Source organism: Cnephaeus nilssonii (genome assembly GCF_951640355.1).
Source record: "Cnephaeus nilssonii genome assembly, chromosome: 3".
Taxonomy (NCBI): domain Eukaryota; kingdom Metazoa; phylum Chordata; class Mammalia; order Chiroptera; family Vespertilionidae; genus Cnephaeus; species Cnephaeus nilssonii.
In genome coordinates, this window is record NC_137074.1 from 79,722,724 (window position 1) to 79,738,722 (window position 15,999).

The window sequence follows — 15,999 nt, forward strand, 5'->3', positions numbered from 1 at the left end:
TATTAGAGAGGAGGGTGTTGGAGGGATGGATGAAATGGTGAAGAGATTAAGAAAGACAACTCATAGACACAGACAACAGTATGGTGATTACCAGAGGGAAAGGGGGATGGGGAAAGTAGAAGAGGGTAAAGGGAGGATAAATGGAGATGAAAGGAGACGCATAATACAATATACAGATGATGTATTATAGAATTGTACACTTGAAACCTATATAAGTTTATTAACTAATGGCACCCCAATACATTCAATAAAGTTTTTAAAATAATAATTTTTAAAAGAATCCCAGGATTTTTCCTCCTGTGTGTTTTCACCTTGCTCCTTCATGCTCCATGATGCCTGCTGAAGTTGTAAGTACAATGAAGCCTATCTAACAGCTGGGAGCAGATTGTTCCACCATTTTTCTAGATCTTTGAGTTGCACACCAAATGTCAGGCTAATACTCCACACTTGTTTAACCTGCCCATGAGGTTCATAACAATTCTCTCCACTCTGTGATTATCAATAATTTCAAATTTGCCAATGTAACCATGCTTTATCATTACAGTTAGGAACCAGAGGATGATATTGGAGCATGGCCGACTAAGCTGGCATTTGCCTCTTTTTTTGGTATTGTTGATACTCCTTAGAGCCTCAGCCAGGACATTCATGCGCATCATTATGGCGGCACAGAAAGAGGAAGGGAAAAGGACTGGAAGGGCAAGCACACAGAGTTATAACAACTGGAGACACTTTCAACAGCTCCACTTCATCCTCACAAGGCTTTAGGTGCTCATTAATTGATTCATTTTTTCATTTGCTTAACAAATGTTTTGAAGGTTTTCTGTGGGCCAGAATGTTGCTAGGCACTGGGAATACAATGGGAAGACAAAAACAGACAAACTGACAGTCAGACAGTGAGATAACAGGAAAGAAGAAAATAAACAGCTTCTGCCCTTGAGCAGCTTTTAGTCTGGTGCATGCGGTCCTGCAGAGCTTCCTACAAGGATGGAAACGCTGTTTGTTCAGCACTGCCCAATGCGGTGGCTACTGGCCACATGTGGCTTTTAGTCCCTTGGAATGCATCTGGCATGACTAGAAAATGGAATTTTTAATTATATTTAATTTCAATTAATTTACATTTAAATAGCCATATGTGGCTAGTGGCTACTGTATTGGACAGTGTAGGTCTGGTGAGAAAAATACTTAATCAAAAGAATGTAATAGTATAACTGTGCTATGTACTAAAAAGGACAATAGGTACTAAGTGCTCTGAAAACAAATAATAGGAGGATTTGACCAATTCAGGGACATCAAGAAAATCTTCTCTAAGGATGTGGCAAGGAAGGAGAAATCTGACAAAAGTGTAAGGGTCAACTAGATAGAGTAGGGTGTCACAGAAGGCAATCTAGGTATCAAGAATAAAGGAGAAATGGTACTATGTGCTATTAGTGTGGCCAGAGCACAATAAGGGTATCAAGGAAAAACAGGGCAGGTCCTTACAGGTCATATAAGGGACTTCAGTGTTTAGCCGGAGGACAGGGTTTTAAGCAAGCAGGGTGTGAGGGTTTGAGTATGTGTGAAGTGATTGCATTCTGGAAAGCCTGCCCCCACCCCTAGTCCAGTCTACAGAACCCACTGAAGGACAGCAACAGACAACACAGGGAGATCGGCAAACTGCCTGTTGTCACGGTCCACGGTAGCTTGAATCCAGACAGATTTGTGGCATATGTAAAAAGCAGAATCAACATACCCTGGGAGAAAACTGGATATGAAAAATAAGGAAAGGAGATCCAGTTTCAAGGATGACAGTCCGACTTGCACATCTTGGTGGATGGAGGTGCCATTGACTAAACAGAAAACATGGAGAGAAGAGCGGGTCTAATGGGGATGTTATTAGTTAGGTCTCCAATATGTTGAGCTGGAGGTACTCAGAGCTGTCCCAATAGTCTGTTGAATAGGCAGAAGTTCAGAGGGTTGAACATAGAAATTGGTGGGTCTTTGGTGAATAGTGTATTAGTACTTCTGTTCCCATGATAATGTAAGGTATCTTTGTCCAGTTACCACAAATGTTTGTTATTATTGCAGACAAGCAGTATGTACATGTAGAATAGATTCAATGCAATAATTACAACCGTTATTTAAACAAGAGGAGATCAGAAAGTGTGCAAATGGGAAAAGAATGTTGGTAGAGCTCATTTGTAAAAGCTTTATAGGAAAGTAAAACTGTGTAAAGAGATAAGGAATACAGCACGAGAAATTTACACATAGCAGATGCTCCAGACAATTAGAAAGGATCAGGAGAGATGGAGGGAGTCAATTAAAGCTGAGGGCTCCAGACAATTAGAAATGATCAGGAGAGATGGAGGGAGTCTATTACAGCTGAGGGCTCAGAGCACCCAACTAGCCTAGAAAAGAACACTGTAGCTCAGATGTAACAGATGGAAACAGGCTATATGGGAAATTGGGACCAGAGTGAGTGACACCAATAACAGTGGCGAACATTTTAAAATTTTTTGTTTTGTTTCTACTTATGCGTGATAATTATATTTGCATACAAATAAATTGAATACTTAATTTAAAATGATGCCACAATACAATTAATGATACAAATTGAAAAATTGTTCAAGCTTTCATTCTCTTCCCATACATTGTTTCCATCTTAGAAGCATGTCACCTCTCACATGGGTGAAAACTCACTCATTTTAAACAAGCTGCTCTCGGCTGACCATATGTGTGACTGCATTTGTCGTCTTACTACTCCATTAGCTGGGGATTAATTTCTTCCATTTTTCACTGTGGCAAGCTTGGTGAAGGGCATAAGGAACTCCTTGGACCACCTTTACAACTTCTCTATCAACCTAAGATGATTCAAAAATAAATTTAAAAACTGAAATAAAAGCCCTCCTACTGGACTGGACTGTAGAGGGGAAATAAAACAAAAATGGTCATAATTGCTCCAATGCAAATTTTATAACTTGTCCTCAAAATTACAACACTAAGAACACAAATATCTATTTGGTCCCAAATAGTAAGAACTAGTTTGATTGTAGCTGAGACTTCTAGAAATGTGTTCAGACAGTTTCAGGACATAAAAAGAACTGAGTCTAAATTGAATCAAAATATAAACTAACACTCAGATATTTTAAGCCAAGACATTGTACTCTTATGCTTGCAACAAGTCCCTTCCTACCCACTATGAGGAATGTGGCATATATGCCTTCCAGTCTAAGCTTTTATACTTTTACTACATTCATAAATACAAAAACAATCTATAACATTGCTTTGGGTTTAATTTACATACATGCAATTCTATAATGTGAATCATTCTAAAGCTTGCTTTTTCATCCACCTTTGATTTAAGATTTCTCTATATTTGGTTTGTTTGAATTGCTGTTCATTTTCCAACATATTAAAAGCTTTATCCTATCCATTTCCCTTTTGACTGATATCAAATTACTCCCAGTGTTTTGCTATTATAAAAATATACCAATGAACACAATTTACACATCTTCCTGTTTTTGAACAAGAGGTTCTAGATCAACATGGATGAGCTAGATCTAAATCAAAATAGTTTTAGTTTTAAAGTTGTGTGTTTTTTTTTTACATTCTGATGTGCAATATAAGAGAGTTATATTTTCCCCTATGGAGACCCAATTGGCATATTCATTTATTGAATAATCTATTATTTCCCCACTGATTTGAATGCCATTTCTTTCATAAGGGTTCTGTATATGCATGGGTCTTCTCTGTGCTCTCTCTTCTGCTCCATTGTACATCCCTGCATCAATTCAACATCATCCTATATAATAAAAGCCTAATATGCTAAGTGTCTGACCTTTCATTCAACTGTTCAACCAGTCGCTATGACGTTCACTGACTACCAGGGGGCAGATGCTTCAACTGGTAGGTTAGCTTGCTGCTAGGGTCCAGCAGATCAGGACTGGGCGAGACGGGCCAGACATGCCCTGGAGCCCTCCCACAGTCCCTCCCTGGGCCCTATCGATCATGCCATCAGTGGGGTCCCTCAGCCTGGCCTGTGCCCTCTCGCAATCCAGGACCCCTCGGGGAATGTTGGAGAGGTGGTTTCGGCCCGATTCCCCGCATGCCTCTAGTGGTTCTATAATAAATCATGATATCTAGTAGGACAGATGACCCCACCTGTTGTTTTTCAAAAGTTTTTATTTTTGTTTCTTTGTTTATTTGGGGGTGGGCCTTTGGGCCCCTGTACTGCTAAAATAGGCAACTTCTTATAGTTGCCTATTTTAGCAGTACTCAATTGGCATATTCATTTATTGAATAGTCTATTATTTTCCCACTGATTTGAATTCATTTATTGAAACAATGTCCTCAGAATAGGTTCCTTATTCTTCCACTTGAATTTTGAATTTAATTGTCTCATTTTATAAAATAAATCCTGCTGGAATTTTGAGTGGGATTGAATTTACTTTACACATTAATTTGCATGCCAGGGATTGAGCCTGAAACCCTGGGACTCTTCAGTCTGCAGTCCAATGCTCTATCCACTGAACCAAACCAGCTAGGGCTGGTTGAGCCTTTCTCATAACACATCATCCGACCTTCTCTTCCAACTCCTCCTTCCACTTTTTAAAATTTTATTTTTAAATTACAGTTTACATTTAATATTATTTTATATTAGTTTTAGGTGTACAGCATAGTGGTTAAACAATCATATACTTTACAAAGTGGTCCCCCAATATTTCAAGTACCCACCTGGCACCATACATAATTATTACCATAATACTGGTTATATTCCCTATATTGCACTCTGCATCCCAGTGAATATTTTGTAACTACCAATTTGTACTTCTTAATCCCTTTACCTTTTTCACCCAGCCCCCAACCCCTCGCCCTTCTGGCAACCATTAGTTTGTTCTCTGTATTGATGAGTCCGTTTCTGTTTTGTTCATTTATTTTGTTCTTAAGGACTGTGAGATTCCACTCAGTCCACCTGCACAATTCAAGCTTAAACACTTTAAACTCAGGTGATTAGCAACCTCAACTCCATCCACTGCTTTGCCCTTTGCCATGTAACACAACATATTCACAAGTTCCAATGATTGGGATATCTTTGGGAGGTCATTATCCTATCTACTACAGATGTCAAAGATATAATAGACAATTAGTTGGGATATTTTCTCTTTCTAGTTTCTGAAACATATGGTGCAAGTTAGAGGTCATTTGCCTCTTGAAGGTTTAATAAAACTCATCTTTTTTGTGTAATCCTTCTTTTCAGGGATCCCTGAGTTAATAGTTGACTTTTTTTCTCCCTTAGTTTCCTACTGGCTATGACCAGTTTAGAAGCAAACATTCCACAAGATCCATAAAACTCTCCTCAACACATTGGGTGATCCATCCATTGTGTTTTGTTTTCATTGGAAACATCCACCCGGATCCCTGTGTTCTCTCACTCCAAAACTAGACTGTTTGCTCTCTAGGAAGAGCTGTCACTCTGAAGTTGAACTTTGTTATCATCCGGGGAATTTCGTTTCTTTCTCTACTCTATGGGATTCTCCATTGCCTGGGTTTTTTGGTTATAGTTTCTTATTTTTTTCTTTACTTTGATACTGTACATTCTTCAATAGTTTCACGAGAAAAGGGATATTGAGGGCAAATTACTTAAGAGATTGCCTACGAGGTTGTTTATTCTGTTGTCATAATTGACAGATGGCTGGCATAGAATTCTAGGCTGGAAGTATTTTCTCCTCAACTTTAAAAGCATATGTCTATTGCCCTAGCTGGTTTGGCTCAGCGGATAGAGCATTGGTCTGTGGACCAAAGGGTCCTGATTCAATTCTGGTCAAGGGCATGTACCTCAGTTGCAGGCTCCTCCTCAGCCCAGGCCCTGGGGTGTGTACAGGAATAAATCAATTGATGTGTTTCTCTCACATCGATGTTTCTCTCTGTCTTTCCCTCTCTCTAAAAATCAATGGAAAAATATCCTCAAGTGAGGATTAAAACAAAACACTAACACCTTTATAAAAATAAAAAATAAAAAGCATATATCTATTGTTTTCTAGATTCCAGTACTGTTGGTAAGAAATGCAATGTCATTCCAATTCCAGATCCTTCCCAGAGGAAAGGGGGAAAGGGATGTTAAGACTGTCTCTTCAGCCTTATGCCCTGGTGGCATTCCCAATATGAGCTTGATGTATTGAATTCTCCAGGATGACACTTCCTAGTGCCCACAGCAGTCATTCTTGTTCTAATTGCCCCAGCCAGATTTTCTAGAGTCAGTTTTAGGGACAACACAGCCATTTCAGACTACTGGCTTTATATGGTCAGCCCAATTCCAGCTCCCTCCACACTTGGTACCTACAGACCTAAGTCTCCATTTAGGTCTCATATCAAACCCCGGTCATTTAAGTCCATCTAATTGAGATACATCCATGGCCATTTGGATTTACCTCAGTTATCTCTGTTATGTGAAGGTGTGTGTTTTTCTTTTGTTTCTTCTCTCTTTTGAACTATTCATTTAAAACTTGCTTTTGCAAGGACAACAGTCTGGTGATTGTAGGGGGGAGGGGATAGAAGGAAATGGAAGAGGGTATAAGGGGATAAATGGGGATGGGGGTAAAATAAAATAAAGAGAAAAAAGTAAAATTTGTTTTTGCTTCAAGTTTTTCCAAATACTCTATGGTTGGGTGCTGAAGGAGGCATTTTTTCCTATCAGCTCGGTTTGTTAAACTGTACAGAAGACATCTCTGAGATGTTATTTGGAAAGGTATCATTGGCTCAGCAGAGTAGAAAGGACTGGACTCATTGATTCATCTACTGATCCACTCATTCAGTAACAGTATGTTTGTGCCAGTTGTGTTAATATTTTTTGTCCCAGAAACATAAAGGGTTTTCTCTTGGTTTAAGACATCCAATAGGAATACACGTGAACATGTTATAAAATCAAATTGTGTCATAGTTCCCCCAGATTTGCAATAGGAAGAAAAGACAAATAGGAACAAAATTGTTTCAAAAGTTCAATTCTGATCCTGATTTCTATAAACTGGCTTTGAAATAACACTCAAATTCACTTGAAATTGTTCACATTTGTTAAAACTTAAAGCAACAACTTTTCTCTTTAGTGAAAGGCTTCTCTAGAGTGTAATGAATGAAGCCTTTAAATTTGACTCCTTGTTGGAAATAGAAGTGAAGGAAACATACTGTTCTTAAATGTGTTTTCTTTTTTTTATCTGCATGAAGAAAAAACAATATTTGGTTGCTGTTTTTAAAATATCTACATCTATAAACATTTCACATTTTTAAAGTATTCAATGTTTTTGCATTTAATTAGGACTTGGAGTATCTCAGGAGAATTATTATTTACTTTTGAGCTTGATGATTTTTTTCAGTTATGTAGAACAAATAAGTTAAAACACTTCATTAACTGCCTTGAATGAAAATATACTAGAAAGGGTAAGCACAGTCATAAAACTATCTTCTTAGAATTTATGTAAAGTCACAGTAGGACTTCATGTATATTGGGCAACAACAAGTTAGAAATTTAAACCAAAGGGTTAAAATATTTATAGCAATTCCATTCTTCACACTCCTCAGACATCAACAACTGCACATTTTATTAATACATCTATGAGAATTTAGTTGGTTCATTTGATTATTTATTAATACCAATAGTCATGTGGGGTCTACCCAGACATAAATTCTGCTGTCATCCAGGAAAAATAATAGATTAGCTAATAACACAAATTCTATCCTGTGTTGTAGCAAGTTTATATTTGTTAAGTTAGATGAGCCGTCATCAGTTTGGCTCAGTGGATTGAGCTGCAGCCTTCAGACTGGAGGATCCCAAGTTCGATTCTGATCAAGGACACGTACCTCAGTTGCAGGCTCCATTCCTGGCTCTGGTCAGGGTGCATGCAGGAGGCAACCAATTGATGTGTCTCTCTCACATCAATGTTTCTCTCTGTGTATCTCTCCTTCCACTCTCTCTAAAAATCAATGGAAAAAATATCCTTGAGTGAGGTGAGGATTAACCAAAAAAAAAAAAAAAAGAGTTAGATGGATTAATATACCTTCAACTGAGTTCTCTCCACTTATAGTTATTCTCTGCTCCTTAAATGAATGAGGAAAATTGGTATTGCATACATGTTTAGAGTGCCCAGAAGTTTGTATGGAAAAGTTGTGATCAAGCTTAGCTCCACGGAGTGGATTTCCCCACCATAATAAATGGTATGTTCTAGGCTCATCACCGAAGCATCAAAGTTAAAAACAAGAAAGTCAAGGGGGGGAAAGAGAGACAAGCAGTTAAGGTATTAACAAAATTTGAAATCTAAAATCTCATCTCAAAACATATTTTTTCCAGCTTTGATATCAGCATCTTATCATTTTTCCCACATCTAGTGTTCATTTAGAAAACTTTTTTGTTTGTTTTAAAGAACAACAGATGGGAGTAATCATGGCTGAAACTCTCACCCCTCCTTCCCTGCTGATGGCCTGAACCTTCCAAGGGCACATCTGGGCCTGGGATGAGTCCTTTTTATAGTTTTCTCAAGAGCATGTGACTAATACATTTCACATGTCTAATTAAAGGCTTTTTGTGTGCAATGTGTGTACTGAGGACCTCATGTGATTACAAGATCACATGTCTAAACTATGACACTATGAACCTTCAACATCTCACTCTGAAATCCAGTTCATTAAATCAGAATGAGTGTGTGGTTAGAGTACAAAAAAGGAAGAGGAGGCAATTAATAATTATAAATTAAGAATGTGCCATAGAACGTTACCATCCCACTCAAGTCAATACACAAACCTCTGCACCTAGAACCGCCACCAGTTAGGATAGGAAGGGCCTCTATAGCAAGCATCCAGTTCAAACCCCCCCTCCCCCCACTTTACAGATGAAGAAACCGAAGTACAAGGAGATGTGCATAAAAACACAAAGTGGAGGTGTGTTGCAACTTCTGATATGAGGTGATAAACCCAGCATTATACAGCTTGTTAGCAATGAACTCAGGACCAGAACCCAGGTCCCCTGACTTGCTTCTACTGTTCTTCTTATTATACCCTTAAACACATGGCTGAAATTTTAAATCCAGAATTAAGAAAAGCAAATTGTGCCCCTACCATTATTAGGCACTGTGCCAGACCTTGGGATTACAATACTATATAATAAAGAGGTGATATGCAAATTGACCCTCACGCCCTTGCCAAGATGGCTGCCCCCACATCATCACAAGATGGCCACCCCCATGTGTCACAAGATGGCTGCCCCCATGTTGTCACAAGATGGCCACCACAGGATGGCTGCCCCTACATCGTCACAATATGGCCACCCCACATTTTCACAAGATGGCTGGCAGGGGAAGGCAGTTGGGGGTGGTTGGGCCAGCAGGGAAGCAGTTAGGTGTTAATCAGGCTGGCAGAGGAGCAGTTAGGGGGTGATCAGGCTGGCAGGCAGAAGTGGTTAGGGGCAATCAGGCAGGCAGGCAGGCGAGCAGTTAGGAGCCAGCAGTCCTGGATTGTGAGAGGGATGTCCAACTGCCAGCAGTTGGATATCCCTTGAGGGGTCCCAGATTGGAGAGGGTGCAGACTGGGCTGAGGGACAACACTTCCAGTGCACAAGTTTTATGCACTGGGCCTAAATGATAATTTAGGATTCCTGCTCTCACGGGACTTATACTCTGGGGGACAGGGAACACAAACAAATTGATAAGCACCAGTGCAGTAACCACTGAGGGTACATTAACAAAGGGCTGAGAATCCCCATGGATAGAGCAACTTTTACCTGGGGATTAATATTTTGTTAGGGCTAGAAGGTTGAGTAGAAGGGCTGTTCTAGACAGGAAATAGGAAACAAATGAGTCCAAAGAAGCCTAAAAGACCTGAAGCTTTCCTTGAACTAAGCTGTACAGAGAGGATCAGTAGGAGGTGAGACTGATCAGTTTGGTCAAAACTAATGAGTTTTAATTCAATAATTTAGCCACTTGAATCTAAAAGATTTTCAAAGAGCAGAGATGGTTTTATTGAACAATTTTTAAATTGGCATTGACTAATATAGACTAGGGTGGGAAAGAAATTAGTGTCAGTGACATGAGTAAGAGACTGGTTCCTACTCTTTCCAAAAGGAAAAGAAGAAAAAGTAAGAGCTACATTTTATTTTATTTTTTTAGAGAGAAGTGGGGGAGGGAAAGGGAGAGAAACATCAATGTGATGTGAGAGGGAAACATGGATCAACTGCCTCCTGCATGCCCCCTACCAGGGATCAAGCCCACAACCCAAGCATTTCATTTTTAAACTTCAAGTCAATTGACAGATATAAGATAATAAATAGAATATAGGAAAAAAAAAACAATTGAATGAAACATGGAGATTTCTGACTTGGGAAACTGAGTAAAATCATTAACCATGATCAAGAGTAAAGAAGGTGTTCATCTGAGGGTAAAGAAATGAGAACTTCATTTAAAGACTCTGGAAACAGGGCATAAAGATCTAGAAGTGCCCTTGTTGATTTTATGAATGAAACTTAGAGACATTATGTGCAGTGTAAAGTACTGTCTTATAATTAATAATAAAGTCCTTCTCTGACTCAGTGATTACAGTTGAGAGCATAGAAACTAAGGCACTATTAGTTTAAATAACCATCTACAGACAATTGACTATATATGCAAACAAAATTATAAAAGATTTTAAAAGTAGTTCTTTCCCATTTGTCTAAGTACTTTCACCAATGGCATCTAAAAGAAAAAACATTATGATTAATTAAGATACTTGAGTTCAGTTTTTAATGCCCTTTATTCAATGCCTAAAAGATACAAAAAATCACACCTTATTGTCAGGAAATACAAAAGAAAATAAGACACAGTTCAAGAAGTTTACAGCCTGGATGGTGAATAATAGCAAGTATAAGTTTTCAATATGCAGAATAAAAATAATAGGAGCTTGAGGAGTAAGTGAAGAACTCTTGGAAAAGAAGATACTTGTGGTGAGTCATGAAGGAGGAAAAGATTGATAATTCGTGTTGACAATAACAAAGGAGAAAAGACATTCGAGGCTGGTCAGGCCTGGAAAATAGCATACAAAACTGCATAGAAGAGGAAAAGTGTTAACAGATTCAGAGAATATCACAATTGCCCTGTGCAGTTGTAACTTAAGAGTATCTGAGCATGAATGGCAGAGATTCTGATTGGAATGATAAATTGAAGTAAGTTTGTTAAGGGTTTCAAAGTGAAGACATGGCAGCAACAACAGAACTTTGGGGAACTAGCACAGATAGTTGTAACAGGTGTTTGCTCAGGCTTTGATGTGGAAGCCCTGGCCCCTCAAAGGACCCGCTGAGTCACTCACGTTGCAAAGACTAGCCTAAGGGCCTTCCTTCCCACAAGGCTTATTTTTTGCATTGCCAACTGAACTTCCACTTGACTGTGTCCCCCCTCCCCCCACCCCGCTCCCCCACCAAATTAGAAATATTACAAAGCCTTGCTTAATGTACAAGATACATAGATTTCTCAAAGGAGTCTTGTTAGCAAAATGAAGTTACTAATGGTTATTATTATTTAAAATAAGGTAATAATGAATTATAATAACAGCTAGGACTCAGAGCACTTTTTTTGTAGCAAGAGTATACTGATCGTGTTTTGTTAGTTAGTTTGTTCTTATAATAATCCTTTGAGGAGGGTACATTATCATACCAATATTACCATTGAAAAAGATGAAATAATCTCCACTGATGAGTAACTTGAGAATGGGGTAACCAGTATTAAAGCCCAGTTCTACCTGACATAAACACTCTCCGCTTTTCCATATCTGGTGTTGGGCAGCCACTCCTCTACAACACAACTTTTAAGGCATCGTCATTCTGTCTAAGCCTCCTAACCCAAGGTAGTGATGGCGTAAAAAACACAAAGTGGAGGGATGTTGCATCTTCTCATATGGAGTAGGTAAAAGACAGGGGTGAAGTAAAGGAAGAGGCAAGGAAACCAGCATTATTTATCAAGTACTACCCTGGTGAACGAATTGCAATTGTTTTCTAATGATTTAACAATAAACTCCATTCTGAGTCAGGGAATTCAGCTGAAAGTCAAGAGAAAATCTAGCAGAGCCATGACCTTTGACATCTGGCTAGTAGCTATCTAATAAAAACTATCCCATTCAGTTTAAGATGTGTGAGATTTACTCCACACTCAAAAAAGGGCACTGAGAGTAATTTTAAATTGTTTTTTTCCAAATACAGAACCTGGGCAGATTTTTTCTCTTTCAAGAATGAGTAAAACAATATTAAATTACATAAAGAGAAAAATTCCCTTAAGGATACAGGGTGTATGCACAAAGTGGTTTACAGTAAGAAAGTGAAGGTATTTTTAGAAATTATCTACTTTGTATTTTTATTTTATTTTATCATTATTATTTTTTTATTTTAGAGAGGGAAGGAGGAAGAGAGAGAGAGAGAGAGAGAGAGAGAGAGAGAGAGAGAGAGAGGGAGATGAGATACATACTGGTAGATTTGAGAGAGATACATCCATTGGTTGCCTCCTGACTAGGGATTGAACCCGCAACCTTGGTATGTGTCCTGATCAGGAAGTGAACCAACAACCTTTTTGTGCACAGGACAATGCTCCAACCAACTGAACCACACTGGTCAGGGCTCTACTTTATATTTTTAATAAATTAAAAGAAAATAGACTTTTGAAACATTAAGTCAAAAGTTGAGTTGAAAATAGAATAAACTGAAGTCAAAACTATGATTAAAATTTAAAAGAAATTGACCATTATAAGAAAAGAATGCATTAAATTAAGGAGGAAATCTTGTATTCTCATTATCAGTTCTCTTGCCAAAAACAATTATAAAAGCTGAATAAGAGACATTTTTTTAAAGTTTGGAAGCATCCGTGAAGGCATTAGAGGACAACCAAGATAATCGGGAGTTCAGTTGCAAAGATGTGAGAGAAAAGAGGGACGGACTAAGGTGAACCCACTTTGATGGTTGGCTTTTCCCTTAGAGGTGTTGGAGATTTGGACCATCATTTCCAAACACAAATTAGTAGACTGGGGCTCTGAGGAGTTCCACCAGGCTGGAGAGACACAGACCACAGTGCCAAAGCATAATAGGGAGGAACAAGCAATAGAAAGCATAGTCTGAAATGCAGCAACAATTTCCTCTTGAGGCATTTGCCAATTCCTAAGCCTTTCCCATGCAGAGCGAGATTTGAAAACCCAAGCAAAAACATCCAGCTGAGACGCCAAAGTGTAAAGTCAAGATTTCAGCAATCTATCAGTGCTAGAAGTTGAAATTCATGACCAACCTAGGCGGGGGAACTTACTCAGCTGAGACATTTTTTAAAAAGAATCATATTTTTAAAATTCCCCATTAGTTAAAATATCAATAGTAAAACTCAAATATGCAAAAGTAAGTTAGGAAAAATAAAATTGAAATCTTTATATGTCAAAACTTACGAGTTATAGTTTTATAAAGCTACTTTTAGTAAAAATTTTGACTTTGAAGAATGAAAATAAATGAAACATTCAATTATAAAATTACAGCTAGATTAAAAACAGAAACTTATAAAAAAAACACACACATAAAAAATAAAAGGAGAGAGCAGTGAAACTACCAAAAGAATTGGAATTGACATATATCTAATTATTAACACACCACTAAAGAATTAGTTCTTTTCATAATTGAGTCTGATGTCAACTATAGATTTGTCATATTTGGCCTTTATTATGTTGAGGCACATACTTAATTTAATGAGAGCTTTTATCATAAAAGGATGTTAAATTTTGTTAGATGCTTTTTCTGCATATAATAAGATGATCATATGATTTTTTCCTTCATTCTGTTCATGTGGTGTATCATGCTTATTTTTAAAAAATATTTTTTATTGATTTTAGAGAGGAAGGGAGAGGGAGAGAGAGAGAAACATCAATGCTGAGGGAGAATTACTGAGTGCCTCCTGCACTCCCCACTGGGGATTGAGCCCACAATCTGGTCATGTGCCCTGACCAGGTACTGAATCATGACCTGTTAATTCATAAGTCGACTCTCAACCACTGAGCCACGCCAGTCGGGCTCATGTTTATTGATTTATGTGTGTTGAACCATCCTTGCAGCCCAAGGATAAATCATACTTAATCGTCATGTATGATCCACTTAATGTGCTGTGAATTTGGTTTGTTAGAATTTTGTTGAGAATTTTTACATCTATGTTCATAGGGATATTGGCCTGTAACTTTCTTCTCTTATAGTATCCTTGTCTAGTTTGGTATCAAGCTAATACTGTCCTTGAAAACTTACTTGGGAAATGTCCCCTCTTCTTTGATTTTTTGGAAGAGTTTGAGAAGAATTGGCATTAATTCTTCTTTGGTAGATTCAATGCTTGGTAAATTCAGCTGTGAAGCCACCTATTCCTGGGCTTTTCTCTTTTGGGAGGTTTTTGATTACTGATTCAATCTCCTTATCCTTATTGGCTTGTTCATATTTTCTATGTCTTCAGGATTCAACCTGGATATAATTATGTTTCTTAGGATTTTAGCCATTTCTTCTAGGTTATCCAATTTGTTGTTTATCCAATTGCTCATAATAGTCACTTAGGATCCTTTGTATATCTGTTGTGTTAGTTCTAATGTCTCCCTTTTGATATGTAATTTTATACATTTAAGTCCTTTTTTTCCCTTGGTAAGTCTAGCTAATGGTTTGCCAATTTTTCCTTTCAAAAACTCAACTCTAAATTTTGTTGAACTTTTCCTGTTGTCTTTCTGGTGTGTATTTCATTCATTTCTGCTCTAATTTTTATTATTTCCTTCTGCTAACTTTTTTTTCTAGTTTCTTTGGATGTAAAGTTAGGTTGCATTTTTAGATCTTTTTTCTTTTCCATTTTTTTAATTGAATTTATTGGGGTGACATTGGTATAATTTTATATAAGTTTTAGGGATGCAATTCTCTACTACATATTGTATTGTGTGTTTACCACCAGAAGTCAAGTTTTCTTATATCACCATTTATCCACCCTTTACCCTGTCCTACCTACCCCCTCTTTTTTCTTAATGTATGGATTTATAGCTATAAGCTTCCTTCTTAGAACTATTTTTGGTATGTTGTGGATTGGATTTTTTTGTTTGCTTTGCCTTTCCCCTAAGATCAGAGACAAAAGAACAGTGTCCATTTTCACCACTTCTATTCAACAGAGTAGTGGAAATCCTAGCCAGGGCAATAAGGCAAGAAAAAGAAAAATCATCCATATTGAAAAGAAAGAAGTGGAATTGTGTATGTTTTCAGATGACATGACCTTATACTAGTATATAGAAAACACTAGAGACTCCACCAAAAATCCTGTTAGAACTAATAAACTAATTCAATGAAGTTGTTGGACACAAAATCATTTCTAAATGGCAACAGAGGACTATATGAAAAATAAGATAATAAAACAATTCAATTTTCAATAGTATCAAAAAATGAAATACTTTGGAATAAATTTAATCAGAGGTGATTAACCTGTAAACTGAGAACTATAAAATGTTAATGAAAAAAAAATGAAGTTCTAGCCAGTTTTTCTCAGTGGTTAGAGCATCATCCTGTGGACTGAAGGGTTGTTGGTTTGATTCCTGTCAAGGGCATGTGCCTTGGTTGCAGGCTCAGTCCCTGGCCCCAGTCCTGGTGCATGCAGGAGACAATCAATCAATGTTTCTCTCTCTGTGTCTCTCCCTATTTCTTCCATTCTCTCTCTTAAGGAAAAGAAGAAAGAGAAGGAGGAGGAGGAGGAGGAGGAGGAGGAGGAGGAGGAGGAGGAGGAGGAGGAGGAGGAGGAGAAGAAGAAGGAGAAGGAGAAGGAGAAGGAGAAGGAGAAGGAGAAGGAGAAGGAGAAGGAGAAGGAGAAGGAGAAGGAGAAGGAGAAGGAGAAGGAGAAGGAGAAGGAGAAGGAGAAGGAGAAGGAGAAGGAGAAGGAGAAGGAGAAACAAACAAGTGAAAATATATCCCAGATTCAGGAAGATTTAGTATTTTTTAAATGTCCATACTTCACAAAACTATCTAAAGATTCAATGCAATCCCTA

At 37.9% G+C, this 15,999-nt stretch overlaps 1 pseudogene across 1 annotated transcript; it reads right to left on the minus strand.

The window, feature by feature from the left end:
* Positions 1–271: 271 nt before the first annotated feature.
* Positions 272–656, minus strand: LOC307096337 (small ribosomal subunit protein uS8-like; annotated as a pseudogene). The gene has a single exon. The product of its transcript is annotated as a small ribosomal subunit protein uS8-like (transcript).
* Positions 657–15,999: the final 15,343 nt, after the last annotated feature.